The sequence below is a fragment of the Dendropsophus ebraccatus genome, chromosome 2, assembly GCF_027789765.1.
Source record: "Dendropsophus ebraccatus isolate aDenEbr1 chromosome 2, aDenEbr1.pat, whole genome shotgun sequence".
Classification (NCBI taxonomy): Eukaryota; Metazoa; Chordata; class Amphibia; order Anura; family Hylidae; genus Dendropsophus; species Dendropsophus ebraccatus.
The window spans coordinates 198,832,017-198,849,132 of NC_091455.1; the positions used below are offsets into that span (position 1 = coordinate 198,832,017).

The 17,116-nt window shown below is 38.6% G+C and overlaps 1 long non-coding RNA gene across 3 annotated transcripts in view; it reads right to left on the bottom strand.

The window, feature by feature from the left end:
* The window catches only part of LOC138783838 (uncharacterized), a 161,546-nt gene that overhangs the window by 86,422 nt on the left and 58,008 nt on the right, over positions 1-17,116 (bottom strand). For all 3 annotated transcript variants that reach the window (XR_011361762.1, XR_011361763.1, XR_011361764.1), the window contains one exon: positions 9,527-9,616. This is a non-coding gene — a long non-coding RNA (uncharacterized lncRNA). The remainder of the gene's footprint in view (positions 1-9,526; positions 9,617-17,116) is intronic.

The following is a 17,116-nucleotide window of genomic DNA, read 5'->3' on the forward strand; positions in this document are numbered from 1 at the left end:
CGTTGTTTAACATACTCTAGTGACCATTATTACAATGACGGCCGTTGGTATGTTATTAAAGTTCAGTTTCACTGTTGGCCCTTTTGGGTGTGGGCTCCTTTTTGAAAGTCCATTGAATTTAATAGTAAAGACGGTAAAAAAAAATGTGTGTGAGTAACTAAAAATAACAGCCTCGAATAAATGGCATGAACATTAACATTAAGGGCCTTATTCAATACACTATGGGGGAGATTTATAAAAGGGTGTAAATTTACACCTCGTGTAAACTGTCCACAGCAACCAATCACAGCACAGCTTTTATTCTACCAGAGCTGAAAGATGAGCTGTGATTTGTTGCTATGGGCAGTTTACACCAGGTGTATATTTACACCCTTTCATAAATTTTCCCCTATGTGGACTGGGCGTCCCTCATTTCATTGACTTTAATGCAGATAATTATAAATCAATAGTAACGGACAATATTTTAAATTTATTTATTCATTTAGTGGACGGCGTTTATCTTTTTTACATAGTGTGAACATAGCCAAACTGTACAAATCTTTACATTATATTTTTTCTTTGTCGGTTTCCCTTCCTGATTTTGGCTACAAATACTGACCAAAATACTATGTCTGAACATGCATGCTCCCTATTCAGATCCACAGATAGAAGTCTAGATAAAAGATCTGATATGTGTCGCCAGTTTTACCTTCCCCTGGAAATACAGACAATTATATTATATATCTACTATCTACTAGACTTTGTCGGCATCTAAAATTACATACCAGCAGAGTCTACAAAGAGTATTTGAGGCTTCCACTTTCCTGTATAGACAATGGAGAGAAGCGGTAGTCTAAAGTCATCAACTCATGCCATCTTGCTAGTGGCTATTATTAGCTGCCAATTGGTTGACTATTCAAATAGACTGATTCTAACTATTCAGCCCCTCACATTTTATTAAATGTAACCCCCTACTGGAGAGTCACTTTAAGCTGATATGACTGAGAGGCGCTCATGCTGATAATTTGCGGCTCATTAATAACAAAACAATAGTTTCCAGCTGAACTGAATCAGTTCAATCGGTCGGAAAATTTGTTGGGGGGGAAAAATTTGCGAATGACTTTTTTTTGGGGAGCTTGTACTATGTAAAACTGTGAGTGATTGATGTAGTTATATGAGAGGTGGAATTAAAAAATTAATGGATACATCAAAATTATTCAAATTTATAAAAAAAAAATGTATTGTTATAACTAGGTGGCAAAGGCCTCATATACCATGAGCAATATGTTTACTGTTGATATAAATGTAGCTGATACTTATATTTATTGAGAGAAGAGGAAATATAGTAAGTATGTAAGGCTGGGATAAGAGACTATGATGATGACATAAGGTCATATAGACGTACACATTCATCTACATTGCATCACATAGATGCTGGTAAATGGAGGCAGAGATGTGCTGCAGAATAGGTGGATTATTCCGGCAAGGTGAAATGGCACTAGAAAGCATTTGCATGATATTTGAATGTCATTATCAATCAGGCCTGGCAATTTTCTTAATGTCACATTATGTTTATTAGATATGGAAAGAGAGGCATCGATAAAGAGCAGAGACATCCCTGTCTGTCTATGCTCATTTAACCCCTTTATTCCCCACCCCTATAGGATGTATACGTGTTAAGGAGATCAGTACAAAAGGCAGGGGCTTTGGGCGTGCTGGAAAATCTGTTCTGACTAGAAGCGGCTGACGTTAATGCCAATTGGTAGCTCAGATAACGACAAGTGTGAGGCTATTGTTTGCTGTGGGAGGAAGCTTTGTGAACAGCTCAGCATCTGCTTCTGCAGAATCTTCATTGTTGACAGATCGACACTTCCATATCCCTTAAAGAAAATGCTGAGCACAAGAAAGAGCTCATCCATTCATGTGTCTTCAAGATGTTACCCAGCCGTACAGACACTATTTATTATATCATACAGCTGCCACAGAACTACAAATCCCAGCATGCTTTGCATATGGGAGTTATTATAGTACGTCTCCGTACGGTAAACATATTTCATTTATACGGCCTTCTTATTCATGTTCTGTAAACCTGGCGCTGGGAGGAGAAAGGTTAGATTTTATCTGAACAACACAATTTCATTTTCTTGTATCAATCCCACTGAAGAAATCCTATATAGAATGGGAGCGCTTATCAAAGGGAGCCCCACCCTTTATCTATACATCGGTCCATAGATAGATTTCCAAATCCCTGCCTGTACAAAGCGGTGACTGAAAACCTGACCCTTTCTAGGTATTATGCAAGTCCTGGATTACAAGAGATTGCAATAGAATTGAGAAAACAGACTCTTTTTCTAGCATTGTGTGCACAAGGGTCATAAAAATGATGGGGTGTCAATGATTATATATATACACACATATATATATATATATATATATAAATATGTATGTAAGTCTATGTATGTTTATGTGTAGCTATATATATATATGTGTGTGTGTGTGTGTGTGTGTGTGTGTGTAGATATATATATATATTTATATATATATATATTATATATATCCTTCCTGTATTTGGTGTAACTGTTCTTTATGTGTGGCAGTTATCAGATGTGGGTGGAATATCCTTATCGCCTCCAACTCACATTTTGCTACCAAGGAACCCCGGCCATCTGCCACATTCAAGAAATCTTTATTTCCCTAAGGCCACTTTCACACTTCGTGTGTATTTTGGTCAGTATTTTTCATCAGTATTTCTAAACCAAAACCAGGAGTGGAAGAAACCTAGATTGAAGAGAGTATAATAGAAAGATTTGCACCTATTTGATGTTTTGGATCCGCTCCTAATTGTTGGCTTATAAATACAGATGTAAAATGTTACTGTGTGACAGTGGCCTGAACCAAATCCTGACCTTTTCTAGCTGGTTAGTAAGTGCTGTAATACAAGAGACTGCATTACGATCTCAATTTTTGCATCCTTCTGAATATTTGTGAACAAGAAGAATTGTAAAAAAAGAAAAAACATCAAATACAACTATTGTAAACAGTAAATGTCCAGTATAAATAAATTGTAGCAACAAACATAAAAAAGTCTAATGCAAATAACTTCATGCATATTGTCGATTAACATCCACCAATAAACAATTTTAAGTCACTTTAGGGGTATATTCACATGATGATTTTTTTTTTGATAACTAAAGCAATCAATAAAGAGCATGATCATTATTTACTGCCCAAATTATAATAATACGAATGAATTTTCGCCTCAAAATGACGACTGCCCTAAAATGCAACCGAAAAAAAAGTGTGAACATAGCCTTAAACATATCTGCATCTAATGGTGTGTTTACACAGCCAGATTTATCTGACAGATTAGCCAAAGCCAGGAATGGATTTGAAAAGAGGAGACATCTCAGTCTTTCCTTAATAACCTGTTCTCTGTTTATAGTCTGTTCCTGGCTTTGGCTTCAATGATCTGTCAGATAAATCTTTCTTTGTAAACGCACCTTAAGACCTCACACAGCTGCGTTTTGATCAGACCATGAGTGAACCAATATTTGTAAATATGGTTAAAGTAATAAAATGATATAAAAAAATGAATGTCCATAGTGCATTGATATGATATTGAGATTGGGGTGATATATGATTGATATATACAGTGATATATCATGATGACTGTCCTATAACTGGACATTTCAGTAATGGTTATAGAATAATAATAATAGCCTCTATTGATTTAGTCTTCTAAAATTCATTGAATGCTACAATTACAGAAAGAAATGAGCATAGTGACATATACAATAAAAACCAAAAGAAAGGAGAAGAGATGAAGAGTATATAATCTATATGAGAGTGTTATAATTGTAACCTCAAGAATCCAAATGTTCTAATCACAAATACAGCCCATCTAGATGCTGCAGGTTTATAACTCTGTAGTGACTGGTGGCTGGCTTGTTACTAATAAACATTTACATAATCATTCCTATAATGTTTTTTTTTATGCATGCAGAGTATTGGGCAATAATAAATCCCTCTTTGCTTCATTGTTAATCAATGATTTTGTTCTGCATTTAGGCCTTATTCACACGTTCCGTAAATGTATCTGTAATTGTGGATCCGCAATTATGGACAAATGTAGGGCCCCTTGATTTCTATTAAGCTATTTACACTGTCCATGGTTTTACAGATCAGCAATCCGTGCAGCAAAAAAAAAAAAAAAAAAAACAGGAGATGCCCTAGTACTGGCCACAATTGTGGTACAGATTCACCTCTAGAAGTCTATGGGAGTGTTCGTAATTTTTGCAGAAGAAACGTCTGTAGCATTCACACAACATACGGATCACCTTAATTAATACCTTAATACGGATTACCTTCCCATTTTTTTTGGATCTGCAAAAAAAATTACGAGATTACGAATGCACTATGGACATTTTTTTTTTTTTTTTGTGGATTGCAGGTGATGACTGCAGACATAATATATGGTCCTGAAAAACAACTGAACATGTGAATGAGGCCTTAGAGTTACAGTGTAAGGGCTGCCTATAAAGTTATTGCTACATGTTAACAGGCCTCAAAACCTGATAATGGAAGAAAATGGAACACTCAGGCTGGTTACACACACACACACACAAACACACAAACACACACTTTTTCTTTTTACAAAAATATCAATTTAGATTTCTTGTGTGGCCACATGATAGAGTAAGGTTTTTAGTGCAGTATAAATGGATTGCATACACTGTGTATTGCTTTGTAGTGTTTGGTGACCTTTTAAGGTCAATGACATATTTTCAAAACAACATGTTGTGGGTGTGGTGTTTTAGCTGTCAGGTTTTTTTTATAGCTTTCTCTTTAGGACTTAAGAAAAATCACAATTATGGTAAAGGGGAAAAGCATCTAAAACACTATTTCTTATATCACAAAAACATCTAAATTTACACAGACAAAAACAAGGGGACAAAAACAATGTTTTTTTTTAATAGTGTAGGGCTATGTTCACATGATTTTTTTTTCTGCCTGTTTTTACATTAGAATGGTGGCTATTGGTACATTATGTGTATTCCATTGACTTCAATTAAAAATCATCAATAACATGTTATTAAAAAAAAAAGGCGACACATTTTCTCTGTCAACATAGCCTAGGGGTGTCCATGCCAAAATTGTTTTCCCTCCAGTAAACCAGTCTATATAAATGTTACTGTATAGATTGTAATCCCCCTCAGGCAGGGTCCTCTCCCCGTGTACCAGTCTATCATTTACTTTATTCATCTTTTGTTACATTCTCTACAATAACCTCTTATATGTATACTGATATGGAATTAAGGGTGCTTTAAAAATAAACAATAATAATAATAGCTCAATATTTGGAACAGTGGTGTGTACCATTGTCTTGCAGCAATGGGGTTCTAGGTCTGAATCCCTAGTACTGTCAGTAAAACATCTGTATGGATCCATGGGATTCTTACAGGTTTTCCAGTTGTCTCCACATCCATGTTTTGAGCCCTAATGAAGGACTGGCGTGAGTAATAAAAGGCTCCTTACAGCACTACAGAATGTGATGCTACCGTGTTTCTCCAAAAATAAGACAGGGTTTTGTTTTTGTTTTTTTTCTGAAAAAAAGCGCTAGGGCTTATTTTCAGGGTAGGTCTTTTTTTTTCCATTTACAACAATCTCAATCTATGGTGGATTCCTTTCTTTCACTCCGCAGAGTAGCTTTTTCTTTTTTGAACTTCTGTTGTCTAGGGGTAAAAATGTACAGTTTCCCATACAGTATACCAGGTAGAGATGAACGATTCTTTTCCTAGGCTTGTCCCGAATCTACAGACTTAGGAGGCAGGAGACGGGACTCAGGAGCAGATGAATGGATTTTGCGGGGAACATATTCAGGATAAATTAGAGCTGCGGTGTGCCTGTCTCCATAACATCATATGACATATCCTAGTGCTGGAGGCATTGACTGTATCTAGGGCTTATTTTTGGCATAGGGCTTATATTTTAAGCCTACTCCAAAAACCTTTCAAACTCAAGCTAGGGTTTATTTTCGGGGTAGGGATAATGTTTGGAAAAACAGAGTACATAAATAAACAAAATAAATATCATTTCATACTGACTAGCATCAAACATTTGACTATCCTAAACAACCTGCAACATAAGGGCTCATTGATATTTGCCTTTAGTCTATTTTCCCTATGGTGTAGTACTAAAACATCAAATGTAAGCTACTAGAATTGACTCCATAGGTTTCTATGCGGCCTGTTCTGTGTCCAGAGATCAGTTTTTATGCATCAGTCTTAAACAAGAGTCCGCTAGAGTGAGCTGCACCACAAACTAAAAATACATTGTCTATGAGCTGGTGCAGATTGTGGCTGTACCTGTCAACAATTTCTGCTGTGAATTACGATAAGTATATAGAGCCACTATAGAGCGTGCACCAAAATTTGATAGGAAACCCTCAGGAAATTCTATCAGTTGTGTCCAGCACAGGTAACAACCGATTGGGTGGAAAAAATGATGTATGTGAATTATATATGATCACAACTTGAGCATGCTTGTGTCCGATCTTTTGATTACCAGTGATTGAAGAAGTTGATGCAGCCCTATGGCTGCCTGGAAAGCATGGATAGAGCCATAGGCCATAACCATGTTTTCCTGGCCTCCCTAGGGCTGCAACCAACTTCTTCAGCCACTGGTAATCAAACGCCAAATGATCGGACTTGAGCATGCTTGGGTTGCGCTCATCTAAGGATATAACTCATAGTAAGTATTTGTGTGAATAATTTGTGCAGCTATGGTAATATTTTTGACTTGTTGGTTCCACACCAGAATGTATCAGCTATTTTTACAGTATTCACAGTTTATATCAGTAACAGGCTGAGAATTTGCTTTGTGAGAATTTGTAGTGTTTTAGCTAAAAACCTAATGATTATTTATGTAAAAGTCATTGTGTGCATTGTAAGATGCTGTTGTATGTTAAACAAAAAAAACAGAAAAACTAGAATATTCACCAGATTCAGCATTGGCGGAAAATGGATAACTTCTACCATGAAAGCTTTGTATAGGAAGACATGTTATAGTAACAGTGTTTCGTAAACTCTTTTCTCTGTATACATAGGATATCACAATTAGAGATGAGTGAACTTACAGTAAGTTCTGCTTCACACCAACCCAAACAATCAGCATTTGAATCCTGCAGCTTGGAGAAGATGGATTAAGACCATCTTTTCTGGCCACCAGGACTTAAAGAGGATGTACAACCAGATACATCCTCTTTAATCTGAACAGACGGATCGAACGGCGCAGTCACGGGGCAGCCGGTTCCCGTGCACAGCGCCGTTCTATGCACTGGAACCGGCCGGTGCTCAAGCACTGGAGGCCGGCCAAGCCGCTCCCAGTGGAGGGGAATTCCCTCCCCTCTATGACGCGGCTCCATTCATTCTAATGGAGCCACATCATAGAGGGGAGGGAACTCCCTCCCACTGGGGTCGGGCCGGCCTACCTTCAGTGCATGAGCACCGGCCGGTTCCAGTGCATAGAACGGCGCCGCGCAAGGGAATCGGGCCGTGGTCCGAAAAACGTACCGCGGCACCGGCTTCCCCGTGACGGTGCTGTTCGATGCGTCGGTTCAGATTAAAAAGGATGTACCTGGTGGTACATCCTCTTTAAATACCAGGCGTTTGTGTCCACAAGAACTCGAACTTACTATAAGTACACTTTAAAAAAATACAAAAGGATTAATTTCTGGACACATTTTGCGTTTTTTTGATGCTGTAGTATTACAGGATGATGAAGGTTTTGACATGATGTCTTTGATGGTCATTTTTCTTCACTACTTTAATGGGGAAAAACTACAGTGCATGTCAACGACATTTGACATGATGCACTGGAGTTGTGGTTTTCTATAGAAATTGATCTGATAACATTTCTTAGAATTCTTTCTTTGAATAATGAACACCATGCAAAATTGCATCAACATTGTATGTGAAAACACGGTCTCCTCTGTGCTGTAGTAGAGCTTCCATCTGTATGACATGGGGTCATGCACACATACAGATCATGTTTACATGCTACTGATGACCCTAAGAGTAGTTTTTTACACGTCATTTTGATACAGTTCGGTTTCCAGGAATAATTCAGAAACTGTATCTACAGAAAATAATCAACTTCTTCAGTTTTTTTCTTTTTTTTCGGGGCTTTCAAAACTGCATCAAAATGTATCTACTCATTGTTTTAGCTTGAAAAGGTGCAAAAAGAAACTGCATCGTCAACCTGACCCAAGCCCTTCCTGCCATGTTTCAGTTTTGGTGCAGCTTTTTGGAAGCCTTAATTTACCTTTCAGGAACAGCACACATCATCTTTAGCAGGTAGACAGATACTGTTTACTGGTACAGAGTCCAGACTCTTTCTCTCTTTCTCCTGCACATAGCACACGCTAAACCCCTCCCATATTTTCAGTCATTTCTATTACTGAACCTTCCTCCCAGGTTTCTCTCCCCCCCAAGCTGCTGGGGAACTCCTACCCTGCTGTTACCTGTAACACTGAGAGGGCAGAAAGGCTATTTTTTTTATAAGTACTGGCTAAATGGTAGGACATTTTCTAATAAGGTATAATTCAGAAATTTGCTTCATTTTTAAACAAATAAACAAAAAAATAACTAAAAAATTCTGTAAGGAAAGACATAAAAAAATAATAATTAACAATAATTAATAATAATTGCATCTGGTGACCAATATCACTATTCTCCCCTTGGGCTTGTCCAGACATAATTTGACTAGTGCGATTATAGGGCAAACACCTGAGCTGCTGGGCTCTTTCATAATATGTCTTTCAGTTTCCATTTTTGTGGCCAGATGCTGTCTAGAATGCTTTGTACTTTGTACTTAGTTCCATTTTTCCCTTTCCAAAAATGCAACATGCTCTAGCTATGGTGTTTTTCTCCTGTAGACCATCATAATTTTATTTGTCCCTGCTTAAAAAAAATTTAAGTGTAAGGCTTAGTTCACACTTTGGAAACATTGTGGGGGAAGGCAACCATCTCATTATAATCACGGCCACGAATAAAGAACATGATCATCATTCTTGGCCGTGATTATAACGAGACAGCCGCCATACTATGTCTTCAAAGTGGGAACATAACCTAAATGTGGGTTGCCTTATTTGTAAAACTTTTGTTGTGTTTTTTCCCCCCATTCTTTAATATCATCCCATGACAGAAGAATCACATGACTTGCAATGAGAAAGAATGAGATCGGAACATGAACTATTGTTTAAATCAGGTTTTTTAGTAAATTTATGTTGATTTCTTTATTTATTTTCTATATTATAAAATAATCCTGAAATTTTGCAGTTTTCAGTCTGCCTGCTAAGGGTAAAAATAGGATGACACTTTCTGTTATGTGGAGAAGATTTTTTAGCAGTTGTCTCACATTCATCACAGGCAGGATTACAGTAAAAGGTGACACCAGTACATAACACAGGATTGTGATGTTTACAACTCCCAGTCCTGCACAATGAACTCTGCACAGGTCACAGAACATGCCCAGAAATCTCTCCTACCTCAGCAGTCTATTGTGCCATGTCCATGTAGCTAGCTGTAAAACATATCTCTAAATGCTGTTGAAAGCACCTCAGGCAAGATGGCTGCCCCTGTAATAATGTGTAAAAATGAAATACAAATTAACAATCAGGAAACAAATTACAAGAAAACATGTTTCAGTATCTGGCTGAAAAAAATTTAATCTAGGTCACAGATTCCCTTTAAAGGGGTACTCCAGCAAAAAGCTTTTTTCCAGTAATTAAAACACATTACAAAGCTATATAACTTTGTCATATGCTTCAATCACCTATCTGCCCCCCTTCCCTATCTTTTCCCCCCTCAATCCCCCACCAGGAAGTGAAGTAAACTCATTCTTACATAATGACTGTTGACATCAGGCTGTTATGTGGCAGCCATTTTGTGACAATGACATCATCAAGAGGGAGGCGGGTCTAAGCCCTGTTAGGCCAGCCTCCCTTTGTCAGATGACTCAGGTTGCTCAGCTTTGATTGGCTGAGCAAGATGTAAGCCATTTAAAAGTTTCACAGAGTCAGTTAGACATCACAGGAGACAAAATGCATCGTGGAGAAGCCCAAACCAGGAAGTGAAGAAAAAATAAAGACACCAACTGGAGCTTCAGGGACCTGCAAACAGCGGGAAATTCAAACGGAGACAGACTAATTGATTTTTTTTACTCCTTTAAAGAAGGGCTTTTATCATCCTTCCCCATGGAGGCAGTCTGGAAAAAGTTGCAAATTTTTGTGTAAACTGGGTCGTTTGGTCAAAAATGTGTACAGACAAACTGGTCATAGAAACATAGAAGATTGTTGGAAGAAAAAGACCCCCAGTCCTTCTAGTCTGCCCTTTTAGTATTTCCCTTCTTATTATCTTAGGATAGATATATGTTTATCCCAGGCAGGTTTACATTCATATATTGTAATTAGAGATGAGCGAACCTGGAGCATGCTCAAGTCGATCCGAACCCGAACTTTCGGCATTTGATTAGCGGTGGCTGCTGAACTTGGATAAAGCCCTAATTCTATGTGGAAATCATGGATATAGTCTTTGGTTGTATCCATGTTTTCCAGACAACCTTAGAGCTTTAGTTCAGCAGCCCCCGCTAATCAAATACCGAACGTTCGGGTTCGGATCGACTCGAACCCGGTTCGCTCATCTCTAATTGTAGTACATATCATATATTTGTCTACCACATCTGCTGGAAGTTTGTTCCAAGCATCTACTACTCTTTCAGTACAGTAATATTTTACTAGTTAATGTTTATAACCCCACCATCAAGGATGTACTAAAAATCCCTGCACATGCCCTATTTACACATATGGATCGTCTTTCCGGTCACAGAAACTTCTGCAACAAATCTGCCATATGCAAACATACCTCAACAATTCAAATTGTATCATATTAGAGACATAAGTAGTATGAACATTGCTTACATCCACAGCTTAACAATCCCCCCTTGTTATTCTAAACTATGTAAAACACCCGGCTTATGTAAAATGTCACCTTTATAACGTGACATCATCACTATTATTCAGCCATGAAAATTACTCTAATTACCCACCCTTTGAATTCTCCGGATTCCGTTCAAACCCCTGGAAAACATTGAAATGTAAAACATTCCCTCTCATACCCTTGACAGTACACGCTGAGCTCTGCTGAATACAGCGCCACTAAAATATAATCAGACTGAGAAATATGAAAAAATCTTCAGCTCTGGTGTGTGAGGCGGAGAGAAGCGTGATTTCTTTGTAACATGTTATGCTTATTGTACACGCTGCTATCACCTGGGCCCCATGATATTGCTGTAGGGGGATTGCGTTCATCCTTCTATGAAGCATATGAATTGGTTTTGTTTTCCGGCAGGTCACACTTGATACATTGCAGTCCTACACAGGCCTTGGGCCACGAGGAAGCCCTATCATTTTTCTGACGGCACAAAGGCAGGGATGAATCCTTCCCAAAAACAATGACATTAATACGTTACGATTTCTTACTGTCTTGTAATGACAAATTTCCGAGTGAGCTGCGGGGAGCGGCTCAGCCTGGACAAATTATGGCCAATTAGCCGGCATTTTGGTGGCCGTTTTAAGATAATTAAAAAATAATAATAATTTTCAAACCCTGCAATCTATCCCTTCCGTGTGAGGAAGATAGATTTTTGCCATATACCACCTTGACAAGGAGAAAAATCAGTGTTCCACTCTTGTTAGCGTAATGGGAGAGAAATTGCTCGATTTGCTATTTTAACTCATAAGGCCCCCAGGAGTTATAGAGCACATGCTAATCTAATCAGAGCTAGGCCTGTTCCATCACCGTGATAGGGAGGCACGGGGAGAAGACAAGCAGCGGCAGAATTACATTCACCAAGACCATAAACCACTAATTAAACAGATGGGCTTCTTGATTGAATATAGAATTTCTTGCGTAGCAGTACTTTATGTACTTTAGTCTCAGGGCAAATGTAATATTTTATATTTTTTCTTTGTATATGAGTAAGCTTACCTTTTCAGGTTATGAAAAGAGATAAGCAAACCTCGAGCACACTCAGTTCGTCCGAACCCAGGTGTATGGCATTTGAGAAGTTGGTTGCAGCCCTAAGGCTGCCTGGAAAACATGGATACAGTCTATGGCTTATGGCTGTTTTCATGTTTTCCAGGACTCCCTAGGATTGCATCCAACTTCTTCAACTTCTTCAGTCACTGGTAATCAAACCAGACAAACCAGAACATGCTCAAGATTTGCTCTGCTCTTTAATTATGAACAAATCAACCTTAAAAATGATGTCTGCTTGAGTCCGTAGCCTGCTGCTTTTACTTGAGCTGCAGCTAGGTTCACATATGAAGTTTTTTATACCGTTTTTTTTATTAGCTAAACCCAGCAGTGGATCCGAAATAAAACAAAAGTGTAAAGCCTCATACATGAATAGTTAGGACAGTTTCACAATAAGTGCAATACCGCTGTTTTTTTGCATCCACATTGCTGCCACACGTCCCGGCTGTCCTGTGGGTCATCAGAATGATAGTCAAACCAAGTCTGTAATATGAATGGAAAAATGTGGCTGTAAGGCTATGTTCACACCATGTATAACAACATCCGTTGCATAGCAACAGACGCATGCAACGGACAGTGTTAAACTGCCGAATGCCGGGCGGCATGTTCCTGCATCCGATACCGTATCATCTATCGGCTACATGAACATTATCTTTTTACAACTGAATTGCCGGCATCATCGGGTGTGCCCACAATTCAAATAACCATTGACTACAATGTAAAGTATGGCCGCCGGCCATACTTTACATTGTGTCAACAGCTATTATTTCTGGACGTTGTTTGGCAGGGAGCATCCGGAAATAACAGGCATTTTAACGCCCGTTACTGCAGAAGGGAACAGACGCTGATTGCAATGAAATCAGCATCCATTCTTACAAACGTAGTATGAACATAGCCTAAGGCTTCTGCCACGCATGGCAGTTTGTTTGTTTTTGTTTTTTTTAATTGCCACTGCCACTTATTGAGCAAAATGAAGAGTGGGTTCAAAGGGAATAGTAACTATAAAGGAAGGACTTATACTTCTGCATTCTGCTGGATCCATTCCTGGCTTTGGCTCAAAAACTGCCGTGGCAGTTTTCCCCCAAAAAAGCTGCCACGTGTCACGGCAGCCTAATACATTTATGTTAAGTACTAAAGGGAAATTTTTGTTCTTCTTCTTCTTATTATTATTATTATTATTATTATTATTATTAATAAAAAGAAAGATAAAGACATTGCAGTTTATGATGCAGTCTTTTAAACGGCTTGGAAGAAGTATACGGCTTGGTACACAATGTATTTCTGTATCCTATTGAAAGGTATATTTTTTAACTTCGAAAGACTGAATATCCAACAGTCAGCAAAGTCTTCTAAAAACATCCATCTTTATTGAGACATCTTAAGGCTATGTTCACACTATGTATGTGTGCGGCTGTATTTTTTATGCGGCTGGAAATGTGCGGCTGAAACTACGGCCGTGGGAAAAAATAGACATGCGGCTGAAAACATACGGTCATTTACTTGGAAATCTGGTTCAACTAAAAATAACAAATAAAATCTTAAGAAAGTGATGCAAACACCTCTGGATGCATCTGGGAAAGCAGGGAACACAGTTTACATGAATTGCTATTACCGGGGTTTGCGATCCTCTGCAGTATGCCGATGCCGATGCCTCTCATGGTTAATATATTGAATTAATAAAACACATTTTTGTTGTAATAAAGTCCCTTTCATTGTTCAATAATTAAATTTAAACGAATCCATCATTTTGCAATTAAATATACTGTTAAAATAAATATATATATAAATAAATGTATATTTATATATATATTTATTTTTTGACAGTATATTTAATTGCACAATAATGGCTTCGTTTAAATTAAATTAAATTAAAATTAAATTAAATTATTGAACAACGAAACTGATTTTATTACAACGAAATTGTGTTTTATTAATTAAATATTAATTAGTACAGGAAGCTCCATAAGCCGTTAATTCATATGCCGGCAATAGAGCATTCTGTACTAATCATCACTTTACTTTAATGAAAACATCAAATGTTTCTTCTAATTATGTTATCACAATAGCATTATTAGAAGAAACATTTAGAATTATATGTGCGCTCAGCTGATTGGCTGATCGGCTGAGCGCACATATAAAGAGCCGGTCCGCAGTACAGTGACTTCATTGTGCTGCGGACCAGCGAAGAGGACACATCGGGGTGAGTATAGAGCTCTCCCCACCCCCTCGCCAGCACTGCACCCATCCCAGTAAGGAAGGGGGGTCACTTAACCCCTTCCTTGCTGGGATGGGTGCAGTCTGACATCAGTCTGGCCCCCAAGGGGTTAAGGGGGATGCAATACATCCTCCCTTAACCCCTTGGGGGCCAGACTGTAAGCAGCGATCTGTAAAGATACTGCATACTGTAAGGTGCACAACACCGCTCACAATGATGGGTGTTGTGCTCCTTTTTGTGTGTTTCTCCCTTTTTGTTTTTCAGATATCGGTATCCTGTGGATTATGTCGGATTACGTGGACTACGTCGATGACCAGCGGTTGTTTGTTGTTTTTATTTAATAAAATGGTCAATGAGGGGTGTAGGGGTGTTTTTATTTGAATAAAAACATTTTTTAACTTGTATCTTTTCTTTATTTCTTTACTTTATAGACTTAGTAGTGGAAGCCGTCTAATAGACGGAATCCATTACTAAGTCGGGGCCTAGTGTTAGCCGGTATAAAATGGCTAACACTAACCCCCCATTATTACCCCAGTACCCAATGCCACCAGGGGTACTGGGAAGAGCCGGGTGCCAGTGGTCCCGGAGCGTCAAAATTGGCGCTCCTGGACCGGGCGGCAGCAGGCTGGTAAGATTTAGGCTGGGGAGGGCCTAAACCAATGGCTCTTCCCACCCTGGTGTTACCAGGCTGCTGTCGTTTGGTTTTTAACCCGGCTGGTTATAAAAATAGGGGGGACCCTATGCTTTTTTTTTTAAATAAATAATTTAAAAAAAATGCATAGGGTCCCCCCTATTTTTATAACCAGCCGGGTTAAAAACCAGACGACAGCAGCCTGGTAACACCAGGGTGGGAAGAGCCATTGGTTTAGGCCCTCCCCAGCCTAAATCTTACCAGCCTGCTGCTGCCCGGTCCAGGAGCACCAATTTTGACGCTCCAGGACCACTGGCACCCGGCTCTTCCCAGTACCCCTGGTGGCATTGGGTACTGGGGTAATATTGGGGGGTTAGTGTTAGCCATTTTATACCGGCTAACACTAGGCCCCAACTTAGTAATAGATTCCGTCTATTAGACGGCTTCCACTACTAAGTCTATAAAGTAAAGAAATAAAGACAAGACACAAGTTAAAAAATGTTTTTATTCAAATAAAAACACCCCCACGCCCCTCATTGACCATTTTATTAAATAAAAACAACAAACAACCGCTGGTCATCGACGTAGTCCACGGAATCCGACATAATCCACAGGATACCGATATCTGAAAAACAAAAAGGGAGAAACACACAAAAAGGAGCACAACACCCATCATTGTGAGTGGTGTTGTGCACCTTACAGTATGCAGCATCTTTACAGATCGCTGCTTACAGTCTGGCCCCCAAGGGCTTAAGGGAGGATGTATTGCATCCCCCTTAACCCCTTAGTGGCCAGACTGATGTCAGACTGCACCCATCCCAGCAAGGAAGGGGTTAAGTGACCCCCCTTCCTTGCTGGGAGGGGTGCAGTGCAGGGGAGGGGGTGGGGAGAGCTCTATACTCACCCCGATGTTTCCTCTTCGCTGGTCCGCAGCACAATGAAGTCACTGTGCTGCGGACCCGCTAATTATATGTGCGCTCAGCCGATCAGCCAATCAGCTGAGCGCACATCTAATTCTAAATGTTTCTTCTAATAATGCTATTGTGATAATATAATTAGAAGAAACATTTGCTGTTTTAATTAAAGTAAAGTGATGATTAGTACAGAATGCTCTATTGCCGGCAATATGAATTAACGGCTTACTGGAGCTTCCTGTACTAATTAATATTTAATTAATAAAACACATTTTCGTCGAAATAAAATCAGTTTCGTTGTTCAATAATTTAATTTAAACGAATCCATCATTGTGCAATTAAATATACTGTCAAAAAATAAATATATATATAAATATACATTTATTTATATATATTTATTTTAACTGTATATTTAATTGCACAATGATGGATTCTTTAGAATTAAATTATTGAACAACGAAAGGGACTTTATTACAAAGAAAATGTGTTTATTAATTTAATATATTAACTATTAGAGGCATCGGCATTCGGCATCATTGACGGCTATTTTTGAAGTACTCCGTACGGACCGCCTGTCAATCCACGGCCGCATTTCCAGCCGCAAACAATGGTCTTGTTCATTTCTTACGGGTCCGTTTACGATCGGGCCGTAGATTCATACATAGTGTGCACTGTGCAGCCGTATATCGTATACTTTCCAGCGTACGCATGAACCGGAAAAATCCGGCCGATGATTTACCGCCTGCAATACAGCCGCACAGATACAGAGTGTGAACCTAGCCTAAAAATGTAAGTATAAAAACTAATTGTGTTTCTGTATCTACATTTTATGATGTCTCCATAAAGATGGATTTTTTTTTAGACTCTGTCCGGATAAAAAGTGCTGGATATTTGCTCTACTTACCAACAGAGGCTATTGTATCTGCTAAAGTCGAGGTTTCACAGGTGATATTGGCAGCCGCTGAGTTGGTTCCTTTATTCCTTGTTTCATATTATTGTTTTTAATCTACCATTACAACAGAATGCAACAGGCCTAAAAAATGATACAATGATCCATGTAACAAATTTGTTTTTAAATGTTTATTTTTAACTTGAAAAACGTGGTCACTGTCACGTTTTAAAAAAAGAAAAAAAATGGATCTGTTTTGGCCCTTTTTTTTATAATGTAAGTCAATGGAAAACAGATCCTAAAAGGTGGCATACAACTGCATCCATTTTTTTCCATCAGTTTAGTTTTTTTCACCCATAAAATGGATATGTTGAATGGACAGCAAACACACAG